We start from the raw sequence: 24,213 nt of genomic DNA, 5'->3' as shown, positions 1-24,213 counted from the left end.
ACAATTTCTGCGAGTATGTCCGTTCTGGAGTGCTCTGGATAACAGGTAATCTTCCAAACGCTAGAAACGAGTGGTATTCACTAAGCTACGAAATACCGTTTCTGTGCAGATATCAAAAACATTGCCAACAGATGTCTCCTCTTAGACTCATAAATCCCTTCTTAGAAGGGGTTGATCATCGTGTCACGAATAAAGGAATTATTTTCTCTGGCGAGGGCGTAAAAATAATCTTATATGACGCATATTTATGTTAAAACAAAACACTCAAGTGACAGGTGTTTTCTCTTTTCCTACTTACTCTTTTACTATTTGCTTTTACGTCGCACCGACACATATTTCATGGCGACAATGCGATGGGAAAGGGTAAGGAAGCGACCGTGGCCTTAATTAAGATACAGTCCCAGCATTTTCCTTGTGTGAAAACGGGAAACCATGTAAAAGCCACCTTCGGGGCTGCCAACAATGGCATTCGAACCCACGATCTCTCGAATGCAAGCTTGAAAAAAAAAGAAAGAAAAGAAACATACAGTACATGAAATATGGGCACAAAGGCAGGCATAGCTACAGTCGCTTAAGTGCGGCCAGTATCCAGTATTCGGGAGATAGTAGGTTCGAACCCCACTGTCGGCAGCCCTGAAAATGGTTTTCCGTGGTTTCCCATTTTCACACCAGAAAAATGCTGGGGCTGTACCTTAATTAAAGGCCATGGCCGCTTCCTTCCCACTCCTAGCCCTTCCCTGTCCCATCGTCGCCATAAGACCTATCTGTGCCGGTGCGACGTAAAAGAAGTAGCAAAAAAAAAAGGCAGGCAAACAAACGCCTGAAAACTATTTTGCGTAGTTCCTAATGGGCTTAACCCCAACAAGTAATAATAATAATAATAATAATAATAATAATAATAATAATAATAATAATAATAATAATATAGTTCTGAGCTTGCTGTCAGATAGATTGTGACTACTACTAGTTACGTCATACTACCGTATCATCGAACTACCAAGAATAAGAAAGTGAGGGGATGAAGATAAGAAAGGGGCATACGAGCAGAATAATTAATATGGAATGAAAACGGAACATTCGGAGAAAATCTTTTCGACTGTAAATGAGGAAACTTCTTGAGCGAAACTTTAATACGGCGATACTAAACTACATGTTCATGCATTAACACACTGCACTCTATTGACAGTCAAAAGCGGAGCTAACGGAGGCGTTCTCGAGGATTTGGTCGTTCCATTCACAGGGATGCGAAACAGAACCTTAAGATACAGAATGCAACGACATAATTGTATATATTTAAATTGAGTACAAAAATCTCCGAACGTACAAGGTTAACTAGCAAGCTGTAGACATAGCGCAAGTAATAAGGTATTTATGCAATTTTCTGTATTTTATTATAATGTTAATGACAGACAGATGATATGGTGCTTATCAATAAGATATAATATGAAGAAAACTGTAAAGGAAAAACACATGAAGCAAAATATTGTAACTGTTGTTAAAACTCTTGCTTCTGGCACAATCATTCTGCAGTAAATTAAAAGGGAGAAAGGTGAGAAAATTCTGCTCACCTAGAGCGAAGTAAATGAATAATACTAGAGGATACATAAAAGGTAAACACAAAATTTTGCTACATGAGCTATAAATCGCGCAAATGCACCATATGTTCGTAATAAACGCAACAAGAAGATGTCTATATAAATTGACTTATCGCTGATGTTCTCTCTTAATAACAGCAGCTTGTTTTTAATCGAAGCACGATAGCAACGCGGTCGTCGGATCACGTAGCTGTGAGCTTTCATTCAGGAGACAGCGGGTTCGAACTCAACCGTCGACAGCCTTGAAAATGGTTTTGCGTGCTTTCACAATTTCACACCTTTGTGCCCATATTTCTTTTACTGTGTGTTTCTTTTCTTTCTTTGGTTCAAGCTTGCATTCGAGAGATCATGGGTTCGAATACCATTGCTGGCAGCCCCGAAGATGGCTTTTACATGGTTTTCAGTTTTCACACAAGACAAATGGTGGGGCTGTACGCTTCCTTCCCAGTCCTACCTCTTTTCTGACCCATCGTCGTGAAAATACCTTAGTCGGTGTGACATTAGAACACTAACGAAGACATTTTTCTCCGCTGCACAAAAAAGATGAGTCATGGATGTGTTTTTCTGCTTAGATGACAGAACGAGCTCATTTCGACTGTATTACGCTTTACCGTGTAGTGCGAATATCTGTACTAAATTATAGGAGTGTAGAGGTTCAATCAGTGGCGTACACTGAAGCCCATCCGCCCCAGAGCTGCTGGGGCAAAGAATTTTGTGTTTACATTTATTTACTTTTATTAGAACGCTTTTTATCAAGTTTAAAAAACTGCAAACAGCTAAGTCAAGTACTGCCGCCTCGACAATCCGCTTGCTCTACAGCAGTTCAACACTCTCCAGCAACCTGGATTTCTTTGCCAGCGCGAAAGAGAGCTAATTTAAGTCGCTGTGTTGACGTATGTATGCGCTTGAAGTCTACTTGTCCTGGGCTGTGAGCCACCCTTAAGATTCACTGCGTCTTACGGCGACAGGCCATCTAGCTTGGGTAAGGTACTGGTATGTTGTAACAGTTCGGCGCCACGCATCAGGGGCCACAAGAAAAATATCAATATGTTAACAGTAGAGCCACTTGCACATCGCCTTGCTAATGATAATAGAGCTATTTTATTAAGTCAATTGTAATTAAAATATATTTGATTTTTGGATTTCACCGGGCGGTTAGGGGTGCGCGGCTGTGAGCTTGCATCCGGGAGATAGTGGGTTCGAACCCACTGTCGGCAGCCCTGAAGATAGTTTTCCGTGGTTTCCCGTTTTCAAGCCAGGCAAAAAGAGAGGGGGTTGGCGGCCATGGCCTGTACCTTAATTAAGGCCACTGCCGCTCCATTCCCATCCCTAAGTCTTTCCTATCACATCGTCGCCATAAGACCTATCTGTGTCGGTGCGACGTAAAACAAAAAAAAATCGACATGCTGTATATCACGTTTTTGGGATTATTCATTGATGTAGAGAATTTGTTTTCAGTACACTCGGGAAAATATGTTTGCTCACTAAGCTAAGGTTAGGATTTTAAGTTTTTTAAAAATGTCGGTAGATGCAGAGTGGGTCTCGGCCCTTAAGTGGCCACGGCTGTTCCGTGCTCCAACAGCTCTGCACTCTGACCGGCCACCCGAGCAGAGGAAGGGTGGCCACGACCCTACAGTGGCTCTACGCCTCTGCATTCGAGAGACGGGACAGGGCTAGACCTCACGGCAGGCCCCAACCGTCGGCTGCTCTGAGAATGGTTTCCCGCGGTTTTCCATTCTCCTGCACTAAGGCGAATGCCGGGACAGTTCCTAGTATAGGCCATGGCCGCCAACCCCCTCACCTTCTCCGAGCAAAGCCTTCCCCGTAACAAATCTCCCGGTCTGAGAGACGGAGTCACCATCCAAGAGGCCCGCCTCCCCCTTCAGAGGAGGAATGAAAACATTTTAGCAACAGTTAAAAAAAAAAAAAAAAAAAAAAAGTCCTAGTATATTTCTGTGAAAAATATGTCTGTACGATTACGATGTGTCACCGGGTGAAACTGTAAGTACATTGTTTAAAATCTGCTGTAGCTTTGTTATGATGCTGCCATGAGTATCAATTTGGAAATGGTGCGGCTGTAATTTTTTAAATGTTATTTTATTGCATCTGGGGTAACGAACATGTTTACCGCATGCAACTGGGTTCAATTAAGTATCTTTCGTGAAGTGAGTTTGAGAACTTACACCAATACATATAATTATGCTACTGACCCAATAACAACATTTTTTTTCACGAAGAGGGATTGCCTTCGATGACGTTACGGGACTTTGCTGTGGCCTAGACGAAAAGCCAGTCAAATACAGTGGAAACTCGTTTAAATCACGGCATCGTTATTGCACCTACTGTGTATAGAAGGCAGAGTTCTGGCACACGGTAATAACGTGAAGAAGAACATCACGAGGACTTAGTATAGATAGATGACGAACACCGATTGCCATGGTTACCACGTTGTCGGTTTTCTGTCCACGCTAATTCCAGGTCGACCCCCGTCCAGAAACATAGCCGTTTTAAAAACAAGCATATTATAAACCACTCAACTGACACATTTTGTTTGTATCAATTTATGGCGGTAAATCGAAATCCTAAATATGATTGAGCCAAGAGTTGTGACGGACATGAGATCTACAAACGAACAAGAACTTTGAAAGTGCTGATAATGAAGGAGGTTTCTCAACTTTACGCACAAGCTGCTGCCGATAATAAGCGTTTTCGTCATATCGTGCTGGACTCTAAAAGCCACGAGAGGCTCAGGTTACATACAATCGAGCCCACTCACGATGTATGCTTAGCTCGCGCATTGATTTTTGTACCCACAATAAACGTGTGACCCACATTCAGAGCACTTGAAGATCTATGAAGCCTTCCTTCACTTCTCAACTATATGGATTAACAGAAAACTTATCAATGATTGAATATTAAAGATTCAGATTTGACCATGTCACCTTACTTTTCCACCTACAATCCACTATGTAATTTGCACTCTGAAAAGAAGAAAATGATTGAAGTAGGCAACGCGCGGCATCTATACTAGGATAACAGTTTTTCTCCATTGTTTTGGAGTCCTTGGGAAATGCTTCAGGAAGCTATTTTGACCCGGTTTCTGCAGCAATTTCTTTCCGATGTTTTGAGCACACTTGATGTCTTCTTTTATACAACCTACTTTTAATTATACTGTATTGTAATAGTGTCAGAGTTGGCAGAACTGATCACCGTCTTCTCCAAAACAAAATTGATGAAAACCATACGCCACAGGTTCGCATTGCTGCCGACCTGAGTGGCTCAGACGGTTGAGGCGCTGGCCTCCTGATCCCAACTTGGCAGGTTCGATCCTGACGTAGACCGATGGTATCTGAAGGTGCTCAAATACGCCGGCTTCGTGTCGGTAGATTTACTGGTACAGAAAGAACTCCCGCGGATAAAATTCCAGCACTTCGGCGACTCCGAAAACCACAAAGATGTACTTAGTGGAATGTAAAATCAACGATATTAGTATTATCTTGAATTGTGGTCCACAATCTTGAATCCCGACGGCAAAGTAAAAACAGTGATTTAGAGCTTTGAAATAGCTGGAATACGTCATTGCCTTCGTTTGTCTCGTCTTCAAAATAAATGAAACAACATAACGAGAAAGTTGAACGTCCTACTTGTCTATCTGAGAATCGAGTAATTTTGAATGGATCGGTCAAATCCTGCAAATCGCTTGAGAGACAATGGCTAACGCAAGGGCTGATTATCCCTCCCTAGAAAGAAACTATCAAGATTACTTACAGCAGAAATACTGTCTCGAATATCCAGTTCCCCTGCGTGTGGGAACATTAAAATACATTCACGTTATCTCCTGCCTGTCGTAAGAGGCATATGCGATGGTGGTGGTGATTATTGTTTTAAGAGGAAGTACAACTATTTTAGGCAACCATTACCGTATGAGAGGAGAACGCCTACAAGTTCCCGCCTTGAGAGCCCGGATTGGCAATTATAGACCCCTAGCTCATCCTGGCACTGCTTGTACCAGTCCCCTCAATTTCAACTTTCTCCTCGGTCAATTCTTGTTCTCCAACCCCTACGGTATTAGGTTCACGAGGTCTTTTCGTTTTCAAGCCCTTCCCGACCCTTGTTTCTCCGGCCGATAACCTCACACTTCTTCCATTATTTTCCCTGTAATTGGTGTTAAGCAAGGATGTTTGCCTAGTTTACTCCCTTTAAAAAAGAGGATGGTTACTCAGTTGTATTTCCTCTTTATAAATCACCACCACCACCTCTTGCAACAATAATCATGATCATCACCACGACGAACAATCAGTGGACAAGAGGTACTGAACACCCGTACTGAGAAAATCAAATTAAAAGGAACATTTTAAGGAAATCGGTCCCAACATCACACATTCGCCCATTTCCAACTAACTGATATCGTCCAGAAAACCTGGGGTTGCAATAATTTTAGCTGCAATTCAAGATAGCCTCAAATAAAGCACATGAGCATTCACTAGTCAAGAAAGCAATCTCCACAGTTTTACCACATTAATAATAAACCAGTCAGTCCTGTTTACTTTCTTACTTTATTCCAGAAAGGAGACAAGCTACGGGCAAGATGCCTAACGCACTTTTGAAGTCAATCTTATCAAGGAATTGGACGCCTATTGAAATCGGCCTATACAATTTTATGTCTGCTTGCAGTCATCAAATCAAAATTCTTCCCATGATAACCGAACAACAGAAGTTCGGTAGGGAGAAAGATGTTTAAAGAGAGAAAGGTATGTGCACAATTCCCGTACGTACAGAAATAGTACCCTACAGGCAAATAATGTGAAAATTTCTGACCTCAATAGGGACATAAAATTACGTATACACATACAATTTTCTATCAATTAATGTTCATCAGTCAATTTTCTATCAATTAATATTCATCAGTCAGCGTTGAGGAAGAACAGTGTACAAAGTTACTCAAAATTACACTATGGTCAAGTATCATGACAACCCTTTAGATTGTTCTTAAGTGTTGGTTAAACCTGCCAAAGATTGTCTAATATGTATGCTGTGCAAAGTCGATTTTGAAACATTGTATATTACTCACGCATATTAATATTATTAAGATAACAAAGAAAAACTACTGATGGATTCTACTAGAACTCCACTACCTGCAATCTAAGTGTATACGTGGACGAACATATTTAACTCCCTCTTCTGTCTGGTGTGGTTTACTCATTTGCGTTGCTGCTGGCACGAATAAATAACAAACTACAGATAGTGTGACTACACCACACCGTATAAACATGTGTTGAGATATTAATGAATCCAGTGGAAGTAATGAAAGGATCCAGCGACAAGCACGATGTTTAGGAATACTTTTCTCCCGGCAGTGTTGCGAAACAACTTCTATCCCACAAGCAAACACTTCCTTCAAGTAAGGTACTATAGAATCCGCCAGACTGGAAGGATTCATATAAAATTGATGCTGTCTTACGTTATAGCAAGGTGAAGCTGAAGTGAAACCGCTTTACAGCGACGTTATTTAGAAACGAGCTATGTGGAAAGGAAGTGAGCTAGGGCAGTCCATTAACACCATGCACCAAAATCGAATATAAACTGTGATACCAAATAACTGACCTAGACCTTTAAGTCAGGAGGACCCAGGGCTCGAAGCAACATGGTCATAGAAACATGCAGTGATTCCTTCAATTTGAAGACAGAGAATAAGGAGTCAAAGCGAAGACAAGTTGTCATATTTCAAGGGAGTTAAACTTAACTGAGCGACTTAGCGTAGTGAAAGGCTAGCATTGGTCCCCCAAAGAAAAAAGAAAATGAAACTTGTAATTGTTCGTAAAAAATACTCTGAAATAATTTCAGTTTTCTTTTTACAAGTTGCTTTACGTCGCATCGACATTGATAGATGGCGACGATGGGACAGGAAAGGGCTAGGAGTGAAAAGGAAGCGGGCGTGGCCTTAATTAAAGTATTTGCCTGGTGTGAAAATGGGAAACGACGGAAAACCATCTACAAGACTGCCGACAGTGGGGTTCGAACCCACTATTTCCCGAATACAGGATACTGGCTGCAATTAAGCGACTGCAACTATCGAGTTCGGTAATTTCAGTTCTTATTCTAGCGCCGAGATACTTCACATTTTTCACAACAAATATCAGGATGACAAGAAACTGCCGGAAATTCCGGAAGAGTGAAGTTAAAATATTTTCACCGCAAGCTGTTTACGACTCTGTATCTAATGGATTTCAATTGATACTAAGACGCGAGGTTATGAGTTGGGCTCCTTGTAACTTTTATTAATTTGTGTTACAAATATGTTACGCAGGGGCATGATAGGGTTGAAGGCTTCGAATATTTCCACTTTTGTCCCAGGGTAGTTCACATTACGCAAGATGTTACTATGCTGGTGTAGGGACAGTACAGATAATTCTCAATATTACTACGTTCATGGCATCAGTCTGCTTCGTACACTATGTCATGGGTGAGGTGACTGTTCATGACACGACGTTTTACGACGTTCCTCTGGTGTGTGTAACTTTCAAATGCCGATTTACAACCGAAACTAACTTACAACAGAACCAACACGTAAACAGATTGAAGCGTGGTCCATAAATCACACGCTGAGAAACAAAACAACTTACGGTACGTCCGTGGTAACGTTGGTAGCTTCCTTGATGTTAGCATGTGCAGCGAGTCGTTGTTGGCGCACGTTTTAGACTGGCATCTCATTGAAGAGATTTTCAGAGCATAGACTTATTAAATTCAAAATAGCTAGTGTAAATTCTATCAATCGATTGCTGACTGATGCATATATAACGAGAAAATACAAGTTGAAAAAGGTGATATGGGATCACTTTGAATTAGCTGCTGAACGAGTATTGAAACACTTTGCGGGTCGTATCATGGTCCAGTTCTCAAGAAGATATAGATAGCATTGTGCACGAGACTAAGTTTGTGTGACTCTCGCCTGTCTAAGATGCAGCAATCCCCTAGAGCGCACAACTACTGGTGGACAAAGGAACTAACAATTATGAAAAAAAAAAGTCTTTTAGCCTGCAGCAGACGAATTAAGAGAGCGAGACATAAAGCTCTGAGTCAAGTGTATGAAGCTAAATATTATGTAGTGAAAAGAAAATATAGAGCAGAGATTAATCAAGCTAAGATCAATTGCTGGAAATAGTTTTGCTCCTCACAGAGTGGTCACAATCCGTGGAATATAGTGTAAAAAAAGTGTAAGAAGCCAGAGAGACTAAATCAAACTCTGAATACTATTGGCACTAATAGGGGTTTTACTAAAGATCCATATGAAACTGCTGAAGCGCTATGATGCTTTTATTTCCAGCGGATGCAAATGATGCCGAACAGGCTTATATTAGCCAACAATCGCCTATCCTTTCCGACACATCCGATGACATATCATTTTATAAGAAGGATAATTGCCAACTCATAACATATGCTCATGATGCTTTGCTCCTGGTTTGAGACAATAATATGGCAAACAAAATTCTACATACTAACGTAGCCCTTAATCAACTCTATCATTGGGGTCGGGAAAACAAGTTACACTTCAATCCACCTAAGACGAAAGCTGTGATTGGAACCGAAGAAAGGAAAACAGAAATGAAAAAAGAAAAAAACCCAATGTTATTGATGAATGGCATACAGCCATGCTTGTTAATCAAATATCTTACTTGGGTGTAATACTGGATCAAACATTAACATTTCGGGCAGATTTTAATCACCTTGCAATGAACGTTGCTCGTCTCCTTTCAAGAGTAAATCGCGCCACCAAACCTTTGTTGGGACATAAACTCATCCATTTGAAAAAACATATTTAACCCACTATCATATTCTGAGCAACAGCTTTTCAAGATACCCTTCCATATTAGTGGGCCCAAATGAAACTATGCCAGATTCAAAGAGCGTCTTTTTTCTTTTCTTTTTTGCTTAATGTCGCATCAACACAGATAGGTGTCATGGCGACGATGGAGCAGGAAAGAGCTACGAGTGGGAAGGACGCGGCAGTGGCCTTAAGTAAGGAGAGACGTGCACGAGAATTCATTTATTTTCTAAATTCTCTGTAACTCGGACATTGAGTTAGAATCATGACATTTTGCACCTTGATCTAAATTATATTGTTATTAGCTACGAACGTTAATCATTTCATTTATATAAAATAGTTTTGAAAATATATCTTTCAAAATTGAATTTTGGTCATATTGATGTATCTTATCTCAGCAACACCGTGGTCCTGGACCTTGTAATTTTATTTGGTGATTTCTAAGAACGCCTGCAGGGGTTTTTAATTTCATGCCTATTACGATTTTTTAAAATAAATATAAAAATAAAAATAAATGAACTTTCCAATTTGAAAACTTTACAAGCAATGCATGTATATTAAACTCTGAAGTCCATACAATTGCATATGTTGTCATTTCCTTGCAAGAAAATATGTGAAAGTGCTTAACGCGCCTGTCTATCAAGTTTCAGATTGATATCTTCAGTAGTTCCAGAGAAAAGGTACATTTGTCATTGAAAAAGGAAGTCTAGGAAATGGCGTTTGAATTTCATAACATGAAACCTCGCACTGTATCTCTCAAATCAATACAAACTTTCCGCGGTGATCGCCATGCTTGACCAATCAGAAATAACGCTTCACGGCCTTCTTCAATACTCCTAAGGGTACGTTTATGCTGCAGCTTCTCTCCTGGCACATGGATGCTCGCCCTAACACCTCACTGCTGACTATAGCCAGGCTGCTCGCCATGGAGCTTTTACCCTGCAGCACTCCCGCGCTCACGCTGCTGGCTGCTCTCATTGTAATAAAAAATTCGAAACAGCGGAACTGAGAGTTAAGGCTGTTTGTATTTTGCATAGTGTGATTATAGATATAGAGGGGCTGAACACTTGGACTACGAAGACGTGCTTCCAAGAACTATCCCGTCAATGAGGAACAACACAGCTCCAGCTGAAGTTTTTGAAATGCAGAATAAATTCACACATTTCTTTTAACAAGTGAGTCACAGTTTTGTTGGCCAGTGTATCTTACAATAATCTGGTGTATTGAATGTGTAATAAAAAGTGTTAAATGCCTCGCCTGGAGTTTTCAGTGCTTTTCTACTGCGGGAGTTGATTAAAGAATGAAGTTACAAAATATGATTCATTTCGTAATTTAATAGTGTACTTTTGAATAATGTAAAATAAGGGGTTATGGAGTACCTCATTTTGACTTTAGTTAGGTCTCCTAAACAAAATGTATTTACAGTTTAAAAAAATAACTGTTGAACTTTCCATGGAAAATGACGTACTTCATATAAATAACCTGCTTGTAATGACACAGGTCCCCTAAATAGCAAGAATTTAAAAAGTTGACATACTCGTTCCGTATTCTTTTGCCACTTAATTCCACAGTTTGATGATGATGAGGAGGAGCGGGCTAACATCTAGGTCATCGGCCCCTGGTGGTACGAGATGAGATTAAATGAATTAAAAGTTATAATTAACCCACTGACTAGGATTGGAAAAATGATGATGATGAGAAAAATCATTATGAATTTAAAATAATTGGTGGATCTAATTCGCAATGCCTTACTTTCATTTAAAATTAAAAAGAGTACAATGTAATAAAATTGAATAAGTCACCGGCATAGAAGTAAAATCACATTTAATTCACATTTAAAAATACATAAAGATAGATAAACACATAGTCAATAGGATAAAAGAGCAGCTGACAATAAAAGAAAAATGAAAAACAAATATGAACTTCATTTTTAAGCGCTATTAAACAGGCCACTATCCCTTATAAAACGGAGAACAAGGCCTACTGGCTGCTCATCATCTCGTCAATCCATTTATCCCATTTGAACCTCTTCCTATCTGAACCTGCCTTCGAACGCAATGCGATTTGGAACCAGCAGCATGTGGATCATCATAAGAGGTTCAAATGGGATAAATGGAATGACGAGCGGCTAGTAGACATCGTTCTCCATTTCATGAGGGATAGTGGCCTGTTTTATAGTGTTTAAAAGTGAAGTTTCTATTTGCTTTTTTAAAATTTTTATTTTATTGTTAACTACTCTTTTATTCTATTGTCTATGCGTTTTTAATCTGAATTAAATATATAATTTTACTTCTTTGTCAGTGCCTTATTCAACTGTATTACATTATTTTTTATTTTAGAGGAAAAGAAGGCTTTGCAAATTAGTTCCATCGATTATTTTAAATTCATAACAATTTTCCTCGTCATTATCATTTTTTAAATTCTAGTCAGTGCGTTAATTATAAATTTTAATCCACTTCGTCTCATCCAGTACTATCAGGGGTCGATAACCTAGATGTTAGCCCGCTTTAAACAACAAGCATCATCATCTTCAAACTATGGAATGAATTGGCAAAAGAATGCGGAACGATTATGTCAACTTTCGGGTTTTTTTAAATCTATTTAGGGGACCTCTATCATTACAAGCAGGTGATTTATATGAAGTACCTTGTTTTCCATGGAAAGTTCGACAGTTATTTTATGCTCGACGATGCCGAAATAAAAATATTATATGCCAGAAAACTGAATCTTAATGAGGGTAATTTTAGTTAAAGTTTCAGTATGATACAGGTTCTCCACCAATCACAGTTCGGATTTTCATTATGACACAACTGTTCGACCAATTAGGTAAGGATACCATCGCACCTGGGCTCAACGCACTAGTTTCGCACTTTTTTTCCAAAATCAAACATGTCGGACGCATATATTATCATCAATGTACCTACTACTTCCAATATTCCACAACCGCACGGCACATTCCCGCAAATTCACTTCACCAACTGTACAATAAGCAATTTATATTTTAAATGTAGCTAGGTTATGATAACCTTCTAGCAAAGCTTTGAAAACATATGACATTGTCAAGGTCCCTGATCCACTCACGGAAAATTGGAAAGATTTCAAAGAATGTCTCCCTTGGTAAGTTAACCCAATCCCTAACTCCTCTTCCTACAAATGAATATTTTCCCCGATTTATCCTCTTGAATTCCAACTTTATCTTCATATTGTGATATTTCCTACGTTTAAAGACGCCACTCAAACGTATTCGTCTACTAATGCCATTCCACGCAATCTCTCCGCTGACAGCTCGGAACATACCACTTAGTCGAGCAGCTCGTCTTCTTTCTCCCAATTCTTCGCAGCCCAAACTTTGCAACATTTTTGTAACGCTACTCTTTTGTCGGAAGTCACCCAGAACAAATCGAGGTGCTTTTCTTTGGATTTTTTCCAGTTCTTGAATCAGGTAATCCTGGTGAGGGTCCCATGTACTGGAACCATACTCTACTTGGGGTCTTACCAGAGGCTTATATGCCCTCTTCTTTACATCCTTACTACTACCCCTAAACACTCTCATAACCAAAAATCAATAACCCAGCGCATGCGTTCTGCGCTCTGTTCAGTAAACTCAACTGTCAAACGACATGTCGACATAAATTTATGAATATTTAAAAAATAGAGTTATAATTATCGTCGAGCATAAACAGTCGTATGCAACTCGCCTATAATGGTAATTATTGCCATTATAGGCTTGTTGCGTAATGTACTATTTTTAAACTGCTAACACATTTTGTTTAGGTACTCCATAACCCCTTATTTTATATTATTCAAAAGTACACTATTAAATTAGGAAATGAAGCATTTTAAATTTCATTTTTCAATCAACTACCGCAGTAGAAAAGCTCTGAAAAATCCAGACGACGCATTTTACACTTTTTATTACACATTCAACACACCAAATTATTTTAAGATCCACTCCCCAACAAAACTGTGACTCACTCGTTAAAAATATTTCTGAATATTTATTTCGCACTTCAAAAGCTGCGTTGTTCCTCACTGACGGGGTAGCTCTTGGAAGTACGACTTCGTAGTCTAAGTGTTCAGCCCCTCTATATCTATAATCAAATTATGCAAAATAAAAACAGCCTCAACTATCAGTTCCGCTGTTTTGAATTTTTTACTACAACTGAGAACAGCCAGCAGCGTCAGCGCGGGATTGCTGCAGGATATAGTCAGCAGCGAGGTGATAGGGGGAGCATACATGTGTCAGCAGCGAAGTTGCAGCATAAACGTATCCTAAGTGTGATACCGTCAACTGCCTGACAAAACAGACGTAAAGAGTTCGTCGAAGATGGAAAAGAACAATGCATGAAGAAAGGGGTCGAGTCACATAACGCATATGTGACTGCACTCAGGTAGTGAATTCAACTAAATCCTTTTGGGACTACATTCCCTACATATTAAGCAAACAATTTCAGCATCAACAAAAAAAAATCTTAGTTTTGAAAGATTTCCTGCACGTGTCCCCTTAAGCTACAGCCCCAGCATTTGCCCGGTGTGAAAATAGCAAACCACGGAAGACCATCTTCAGGGTTGCCGACAGTGGGATTCGAATCCACTATCTCCCGAATACTAGATACTGGCTACACTTAAGCGATTGCAGCTCCCGAGCTCGGTCAAAGAGGCTTCATACTGAGAATCAATCGTAGCTAAAGGAACAGTAAATTCTTATTTTCCATGCCTCGTACATTTGCCAACCGTAAGAAGCGACTATAAAGTGGCCCAGGCGATTTCAACTTGGGAGCGTACATTGGCGACCACAAAGCACCAGAGGAGTCTGGTAATATTTCCACTCACTTGCTCCAGATTCTTCACTTTCATCTTTCCTATTCGACTTCCAATGGTCAATTCTTGTTCTCTTCCGAACCCGCCGGTATTAGGTTTCCAAGGCCTAGGGATACCACTATCGCGTCCTTCATGGTTCTTCCCTTTCTTTGGCCGATGCCTTCATTCGTTCATTTTCCCTCTGATTAACGTTAAAACACGATGGTTGTCCAGTTGTAGTTTATCTTAAAACAATACTTTATCTTAAAACGATAACCACCACTGCTATCTATATTATTTCTTCCATTCTCTGGAGAACTTCAACATTACGGTCATGTTATGTCAATGGCATCCTTATCATCCTTCAATAGAACTTTCAACTATTAGTGACGTCTATCAAAAATGCACGTTCCAACACACATACTGTAGCAGCGAAAGTTTCGTTGCTTACAAACATGGATTCCATTGGTTATTTACTACGGTGCCAACGTACGTATGCCCATGAATCACTGATCTCTATACATGGATGGCTGGTGGCTTGGGTAGCAGTAAGCCGAATAGAAGATGATTGGCGTAGTAAGATGGCAGCGAGCGCACGGTGCAGTAGACCCATTGAATAGACCACGAGGAGCGCGCTTGCTTTGTTTATGCTGAGTTCAGTGACGCCAACCCCCTTGATTGTAGTTCCACGGGTGTTCTGTGCTGTGTTATTTCAAAAGAAATAGTAGTGTATTTTATGAATTTAGGTTTGTTGCCTTGTAGTATGCTTGTAAATTCGTTCGTTCGTAATCTGTTTATCCTCCAGGGTTGGTTTTCCCCTCGGACTCAGCGAGAGATCCCACATCTACCGCCTCAAGGGCAGTGTCCTGGAGATTCAGACTTTCGGTCGGGGATACAACTGGGGAGTATGGCCAGTACCTCGCACAGGCGGCTTCACCTGCTATGCTGAACAGGGGCTTTGTTGGGGGATGGGAAGTTTGGAAGGGATAGAGACAAGGAAGAGGGAAGGAAGCGGCCTTGGCCTTAAGTTAGGTACCATCCCGTCATTTGCCTGAAGGAGAAGTGGGAAACCACGGAAAACCACTTCCACGATGGCTGAGAAGGGAATCGAACCCCCTCTACTCAGTTGACCTCCCGAGGCTGAGTGGACCCCGTTCCAGCCCTCATACCACTTTTCAAATTTCGTGGCAGAGCCGGGAATCGAACTCGGGCCTCTGGGGGTTGCAGCTAATCACACTAACCACTACACCACAGAGGCGGACGCTGCTTGTAAATTAAAAAATTAAATTTAAATGTGCATGTATGTATGTGAAATCCGAATGAAGAAACATCCTACCGGGTATTAACATACCGCAGTGTTCAGCTTATGGATGTACAAACAGAAACGATCAGCAGAAGGAGAAATCATTTCATCGGTGAGTTTTATACTGTACATAATAATCTCTCTAGGGTAGTGTTTTGAGTTTTAGGTTTATTGTATCTTATTTCTCATATTCTGGGAGCAAAAAGGCAATTTTTCTAGGTTACCTTTCTCGAAACCCGAACATCTAAGATCATGAATTAGGAGTATCAGGCGGGAGACTTGGGAGCCTTCTAAAACAGCTGTTCTCTGCTCCCATCACTTTGAGGAAGACTGTTTAGATAAAAATGGACAAACTGGATGCCTCAGAAATTATGTATAGCCAACTGTTTTCAATTTTACTGAACATTAACTGCAAGTAAAGATTTACTTATATTTTTATTTATTTGTCATAATTAAACTGACGGTTTTGATGAAATAATTGACGTGACCTTATAACATCTTAGAAAATGAAGTCTGGAGGAATTCTAGACCTTATTTACATCAGTAATAATTATGGGTTTCAGACACTGGAGTGGTGGGAGAAGGCAAAGTGTGGTGGGTGTTTTAGGCTATCCCATTATGCTAGTTGTGGTATTTGGGGCTCATTTAACGGGTGTTACATATTTCTGATGATGGCCATCAATATTGCTTTGGTAGCTGAATTTAATTAAAGAGGTTTGTAATAGTAAATTAAGCTGCAGGTAATGTGATATATTGACAAGTTTTGAATATTTGCTGGTTTTATAAATGTGTACATTTGCTTCAATTATATTTTAATTTGATAAACTGCGCGTTATTTCATAGAAACAGGAAACAGGAATTCATTATCAAGCACCGATTATGGTATGTCAAATCTAGGCCTGTATAGTGAGCTACGTTTATAGGTACATCATTTTAAGAATGCATAATTTCGTGACATACATGTATACAATTTACAGCAATGTTTCCAGAAACTGATTTTCACTCGTATTGTGTTACCGATCGCTAATTGCATGTATTCAGCACCTAAGTTAATATTAGTCGGCCGTTATTATAACACTCATTTTTATTGCTATCCCGGAGATTTACTGACCTCGGAACGACGTGTCAGTGATCCCAATGTCCTTATGCTTTGAGTGAACATGTCCCTATATTTTTAATTATTCCAACGCGCCATTAATTGCGATTTAAAATTGACTATATTATCTTTGCTTCCCCATAAGGAGAGCTCTAGGATGGGTACGCCAACATGGCGAACCGCGCGCTCAACTTGGCGTACTTTCTCCTGCAGCGGAGAGCTGCCGTCAGCGATCCAGGTATAGAGATCAGTGCCATGAATACATTCCGAGTGATCGTAAGTTGACAGTGGGGTGTACTGTGTTTGTTAAAGGTCCTTAGTTTTGCTTGCTTTAATTATATTATTGACAAGACTGCACGTGCCTGCTCTGCTAACCAACAGCTATTATTCCACCAGACCAGTACCAAACTACTCCTCCGCCACATTATTCAAGTAATTAATTCAAACCAATTTCATGTAGTTGCTATTGCGTTACGTAAACAGAATACTAAGGGAAAGCCATATGAACTCCCGAGATCCAAGAATTATCACTGGGATTTCACCGAGACATAATTCAAATTATTACGACAAATCTGCCCAGCTACTGTAGTTTCCATTCACGGCAGAACAGCAGCATCTTTCTGCTGGTGTTCTCTGGCTTGAAGTATCGATCTTCAACAAGAAACACTGGATGTAGGAGGAGGAGGATGAGAAGGAAGAGGAGTCACGAGGGAGAAAGTTCCTTTCACTGGACTGACAAACAGATGTACAATCTACCAAAAGCGTGACAGCAGTCCTGTAGCAAGTAGCCACGAAACCAGCAGGTGATAACATATCCTTACATCTTCATGGACCACAACCATGGAGTTTGCATTATTATTTTTGAACTCGCATAACAGCTCCTCCGATTATGTTTAGTTCTTTAAAACAACCACCACCGCCACCAAACTCGCTCAATAACAGGGTCATGATATGAAAGTTATCATTTTAGGGCTTTCGAGATAAACATTTTAACAATCATATAATTTTATGTTTGTGGCATTTAAGTTGTAAGAAAATAGATATTCTTAACGACCCTCGCTAGTATACTTAATCGTTTTGAATAAACCGAATTTACTTATAATAATAATAATAATAATAATAATAATAATAATAATAATAATAATAATAATAATAATGTTGTTACGTCCAATTAACTACTTTTTTGAGTCTTCGAATTTACTTCAAATACCATATAAAATCACAACACCCCGACAGTTCACCTTCGGCATATGCAGTATATCAATTCAAGCAGTAAGCGCACGAAATACTGCATACTATTACTTACGCATCATCATCATTTCCCTTCATCCAGCTGTAGCCGGGTACGGGCAAATATGGTTCCTATCCACTTTCTTCGGTCTTTCCACCACTCCTACTCCAACATTGTGTCCCAGTCCAGGTTTCTTTCTATAATACTGCGTTGGATTGTGTCCTTCCATCTCAATCGTGGTCGTCCATGGCCTCTCCTTTCTTGCAGTTGCATTTCCATCACCTTTCTTGGCATTCTTTCATCACTCATTCGCTTTATGTGCCCAAACCATCTTAGTCGGCTCTTCTCTATTCTATCATTTATTTTTTCCTACTCCAATTTCTTCCCGGATTTTCTCATTTCTTATTTTGTCTCTTCTACTTTTCTGCATCATACTCCTCAAGAACATAATTTCGGCTGCCTGTATTCGACTCTCATCCTTCTTTGTCGCTGTGCAAGTTTCTGCTCCGTAAGTTGTTATGGGTACGTAATACATCTTGTACATCGTTTCCTTTGCTTCCATTGGCACATCTTTGTTCCATAACATGTTTCTCACACTATGATAGAAACAGCTTCCAGCTTGAATCCTCTCACTAATCTCAACTAACATTAAAATTACTTGATTATAATTGGTACAATATTAAATTCCGTAAAAGAAGTTGGTTCCCAGTAACCCAAAATAACAATTTTTAAACATTGCGAGGGCATTAGAACCTAATGCCTAACGCCTATATTTCGTGATCAATTGACAAAGACATCACAACTGATGTCAACGTAAATTAGGAAAGCCATCAGCAGTTATCTAAGAGTAAACGATCTGCATCATTGTACAGTTATATTGTATATAAGTCCACCCTTTAGTCCCATTTCTTGATACGGAATCGAGAACGTACCAACATACCACATGAAAATCTTTCTGACATGAAATGTACAAACTGCCCTCCCGGATGCAGGATTCAGTGCGACGTCGACTTAATGCTGCTACGGTCTGTACGATTAATATACGATACAGAGTTGTAGAAAATGACTTCTAACAAAATAAAGAGTTTTCGGACCCATATTCAAATAACTTTTTTTTTCTCCTCTTCTACGCGTGAGGAGTGTGTTCTGAAAGATTGGCTGTACGCTAATGTTACATCTTGTATTTCATCCTGTAACTCGTATTGTGGAAAACCATAGTACTCCGAAGTCATGAATGATTTTAAATGAAAATTGGAACTGTTAAACTTTCTCCTGTCAGAATGTCCAACATTTGCTAGTGTCCAACCCTTGTCTCGTTTCTCTACGGGGTCGGGTATGAGGTGAGATATATCTTCGTTGCGAGTTTCTACGACCGGATGCCCTTCTTGACGTCAACCTCATAGAGGAGTCAATGAAATAAAATAAATGACGTGATATATGATAGTCGGAAGGGAGAGAGTGAAACCCGATGTCGGCACATCGCCTACTCCTGTTCAATAGCACCAGGGAGTCTGCTCAAGGTTTAACGTCCCTATCCGACAGACAAATCACCATCAACAGCGTCATACGTCCTCAGCATGAACACTCTAGAGAGGTTTGGAATTGAACCCAGGGTTTTGGGACGCAATCTACCTCTCCTACCCTACTAACAAACATCCTGATGGTGAAAACCAGTGGGACTCGAACCGGCTAACCATGGCGTCAGAACATACAGAGTTGATGCTTTAACGACCATGGCACCGGGCGAGTTGACCGTGCGGTTTGGGCCGCGCAGCTGTGAGGTGGCATCCGGGAGATAGTGAGTTCGAACCCCACTGTCAGCAACCCTGAAGATTGTTTTCCATTGTGTCCCATTTTCACACCAGGCAAATGGTGGGACTGTACCTTAATTAAGGCCACGGCTCTTCCTTCCCACTCCTAGCCCTTTCCTATCCCATCGTCGCCATAATACCTATATGTGTCGGTGCGACGTAAAACAAATTGTAGAGTAATATAATAATAATAATAATAATAATAATAATAATAATAATAATAATAATAATAATAATAATAATAACCATCATAGTCACCAGGCGGGCTGTTCAATATCTGCTAGTTACTAAGAAAAAATAGCAGAAGAGAAAAATCATGTTAAATGTTCCTTATTAGTAGCTTCCAACCGCGTACGGGCCGGAAGGAGGTGTGGGTTTTTTTTTTTTTTTTTTTTTTTTTTTTGCTAGCGGCTTTACGTCGCACCAACACAGATAGGCCTTATGGCGACGATGGGATAGGAAAGGTCTAGGAGTTGGAAGGGAGCGTCCGTGGCCGTGATAGATCGTCGCCGGTTCAGTCTCTGTTTCTTCTACCCTTCTGCATATCATTTTAGGAATTTAGGTCTATATAAAATTGCCACCTTTTTCTATTTATTTATTTATTTATTTATTTATTTATTTGTGTAATTCGTTTGCCTTCCAGGGTTGGGTTTTCTCCGGACTCAGGGAGGGACCCCAACTCTACCGCCTCAAGGGCATTGTCCTGGACAACGAGTAATTTGGTCCGAGGTATACAAATGGGAAGGAGGGCCAGTGACTCGCCCAGGCGGCCTCACCTGCTGTGTTGAACAGGGGACTTGTGGGGAATGGGAAGATTGCAGGGATTAGCAAATAGCGGGGAAAGAAGCGGCCGTGGCCTTAAATTAGGTACATCCCGTCATTTACCTGGAGGAGAAGTGGTAAACCAAAGAAAACAACTCCGAAGATGTCTACTTAGTTGACCACCCGAAGCTGAGGAGAGTCCGTTCCAGCCCTCGTACCACTTTTCAAATCTCGTAGCAGAGCTGGGAATCGAACCCGGACCTCTGAGGTTGACAGCTAATCACACTAACCCTACACCACAGAAAGGGACACCCTTTTATATTACTTTACTGAAATAGGTTACTGGTAGGCCTATAGCCTTGAGTAAATTTATTTTTTCCTATTTAAAAATGATCCACGTAATTTTTGCGGCCAACCACCTGGACATAGTTGTGACCCTCAGATACGGTAACTAAAGAGAACATAAACATATTATTTCTTCAGCTTGTCCCAGATATTTCTGGAGGCGCTGGAGCAACCTAAGCTCATTTTGATTTTAGCCGAGGGTGTAAGGCTGGATTCCCTTTGTGATAACACGTGAGTTTTGAGGTAAAATTCTCAACCCACGATCGACCGGGATTCAAGCCACGGAGCTAATCACGGCCCCCAAAATGAACATTCACATTCCCATCGGCAGTTGCATCCGCTGTGCTCATAGTTGGTTCGTGTTTACACAACACGCGATAGAGATGGATGTACAGTAATGTGTATTCCTCACCCCAACCAATTAACTGAGCTTTCATAGATGATATTACTATCACAGATATGTTTCAGGCACGAGCATATTCTCTGATGATTATGATGACGATGACATCTGTTGATGTGTAATTGGCTCCATATATTGATTTCCGGTTTTAGAGATAAAGTTATAATCAAATCAAATTTTTAAAGTTTCCGTGAAAACATATGTTTCTTTTTTATTTAGCGTATGGCCCATACAATCAAGCTGAATACAGAAATAAATTATAACATATTTACATAACAGGAAAACAATGAGCAAGAAGACTCCTTACAATTGAATGTCAAGATCATTGATCCACTGTATTGCTTCTGGAGTTGCCATCAGAAAATCCACTTTGCTACCTGTACTCTCTGACAATGTGGTGTATGGTTTGTCGTGCAGCTCAGCGGTCACACACGGGTGTCGGCAACTTGTTTCCATTTAAACAACATGCCTCTGCATCTGCCATGGCCTGTCCTTATTCTGTCCAGAGCAGACCAGTTTTACGTGGTAGCTGGAATCCACTTGGAAGTTTCGCATTCGAGAACATACTGTGCAGGTGCATCTCCGTTACTGCTTCCCACCGTCTTTTCCACTCTGTAATTGGGTTGTAGCCTCTAGCAAGCATGTCTAAGGCGTTACGTGAAGTTGGATGGCGTGAACGTAATCTGTTTTGGTTGGTAGTTCGTAGATCTTCATGCACAAGTAGATCGGGGTTCCTTAATATTTTATTGAATTTCTTGATGAGAGCGGTGGATCTGCGTAAATCAGATGGCATTATTCCAGATAAAAGCGGGAGCCAATGAGTTGGTGTAGATCGAATTGTGCTAGTTATTATGCGCATAGTGGAATTCAATTGAGTATCAATAAGTCTTGTGTGATGACTGTTCATCCATACTGGAGCACAGTACTCAGAGCACTTGAATACACCAAGCCTAAAGCAGAAGACCGTAAAACGCTTGCCGAAGGACCCCACGTAGTTCCACAAAGCTTATAAATGATGTCGTTACGTGTTTTCAGTTTCTGTGCGAAGTTCAGCAGATGTTGCTTGTAGGATAGTGTTCGACCCCAGGCTACTCCAAGATATTTTGGGTTCCAGTTGTGGTGCCTACCTCAGAAACTCACGTTCAATTTAGTATTTGCTAAGTGATTGTTTAAGTGGAAACAAGACAGTTCCGTTTTATTGGTGCTGGGTTTATGGTACTAATCACAAGTATTGTACGTCGTACAGGTAACGGAGACCTCTGGTGTTTCTCACATAATGTCACCACTCATAGGCAACGCAAACCCATAGTGTTCCCCACCTAGGTGCATTAATCACGGGCGCCGGTATTCCCGTGGTGTTCCTCACATAGTGGGTACTAAACATAGGCAACGAAAACCTACGGCGTCGCTCATATTGTGTTACTAACCAGAGGCAACGCCCAGACAGGTGGTGTGTCTCACATAATGGTACTAATCATGGGACGTAAGCCCGTGTTGTTCCTCATTTAGTGGTACTAATCACAGGTATTGGAAACCCACAGTGAACCCCGCTGGACTGCTACGAATCACAAAACTACTGAGTACCTAACAGAGTGGTACTACTCAGAAGCAAAAGGCGACCCACGGCGCTCCCCGTGTGATAGCACCAATCACAAACAGTTTTATGGTTCCGAGTCAATCATCCCTTGGTCGCTCCCTTTAGTCTCCCCTCACGACAGGCAGGGGATACCGTGGGTGTATTCTTCGTCGGTGTCCACCACCCGCAGGGGGTACTACTCGGGCCTTGTAGCTTGCATTTGGGAGATAACTTAATAGGTTCGAACCCCGTCATCGACAGCGCTGAAGATGGTTTTCCGTGGTTTCCCATTTTTACATCTTAATTAAAGCTTCCCAACCCTAACCCTGTCCTATTCCCATCTTCCCAGTAAGACCTATCGATGCGACCTAAAACGATATTTTTAGAAGAGTAGTGCTTTTATGAATGTAGCACACCTAAACACGGATGTTTTTAGGCTGGGGGTCAATCTATACTAATGCCCATGAGAGTTGGAGTCTGATAGCGCCACCGGCGAGATAAAGTTGACTAACGCTGGTCGAAAATGGTCTGTTGCTGTGGCAACGATAACAGCGATGCCACATTTAAGAAAGCTATCACCACGTGGGTTGGCTTGCACTCAGTCGCTTTTGTGATATGATTCGAAGTGGTACTGTGTTAGCTGTGTTAGTTGTTGCTGCTTTATGTATTTACGTGTCTGTTTTCTGAATATTATTTTCGTTGTTAGTTTATATTTTTGTAAGTTAATCAGTGGCTAGTGGTACAGTTATATTCTGTATTGAACATGTGCATTTGTTGAGGTTATTGTCAGAAATTGTTGATTTTGTTAGTGACTATGAAATCTCATATTTATCGGCAATGACGCGTTTTGTCATAAATGCTGGAATTATTAGTACGAGCTTAGGAATGGGTCAAAGGTTATTAAATTGGATTAGGCCTACATGTTTTTATTAAACTCTTAGCCTGTATGAAATGGTGATGTGCCGCAGACCGAGGTAACTATGACAACGCAGCGTACGTCGTAGTTACTGCTTTCGCCGCTCAAATGTCAAGACTCCAACTCTCGTGGGGCCAACTGTAGAATTAGTGTGGACAGAAAATCGACACCGTGGCAACTATGGCAAACAGTGTTCGTCATCTATCTATACTAAGTCTTCGTCATCTTTTTCCTCACGGTATTACCGTGTGCCAGAATACTGCCTTCTATATACTATAGGAATAAATGGCGTCGTGTTTTAAACGAGTTAGCGCTGTCTTTGGCGTTTCGTCTAGGTCATAGCAAAGCCCTCTTACACATGGTAACGTCACCAAAAACATTTTTTTTTTAAATTCAAGTTACCTTTCTTCAGAATTCATAGTAATTTTAGGCATACATACATATGAGATACGCAAACAAATCTTCGTTACAGACTGGTATACCTTTCAACGTTCATTCTGCAGAACTCTGTGAATTACTAACGAAGACCCTCCATGATCCCCTATTTGCAATTAGC

General features: G+C 40.6%; 1 protein-coding gene across 1 annotated transcript in view; it reads right to left on the bottom strand.

Moving 5' to 3' along the window:
- Khc-73 (Kinesin heavy chain 73) overlaps positions 1 to 24,213 on the bottom strand; it is a 471,364-nt gene that overhangs the window by 207,017 nt on the left and 240,134 nt on the right. The window lies entirely within an intron of this gene.

Source organism: Anabrus simplex, chromosome 8 (genome assembly GCF_040414725.1).
Source record: "Anabrus simplex isolate iqAnaSimp1 chromosome 8, ASM4041472v1, whole genome shotgun sequence".
Classification (NCBI taxonomy): Eukaryota; Metazoa; Arthropoda; class Insecta; order Orthoptera; family Tettigoniidae; genus Anabrus; species Anabrus simplex.
The sequence above is the reverse complement of the archived record's forward strand: the minus strand, read 5'-3'. Positions and strand labels throughout refer to the sequence as shown.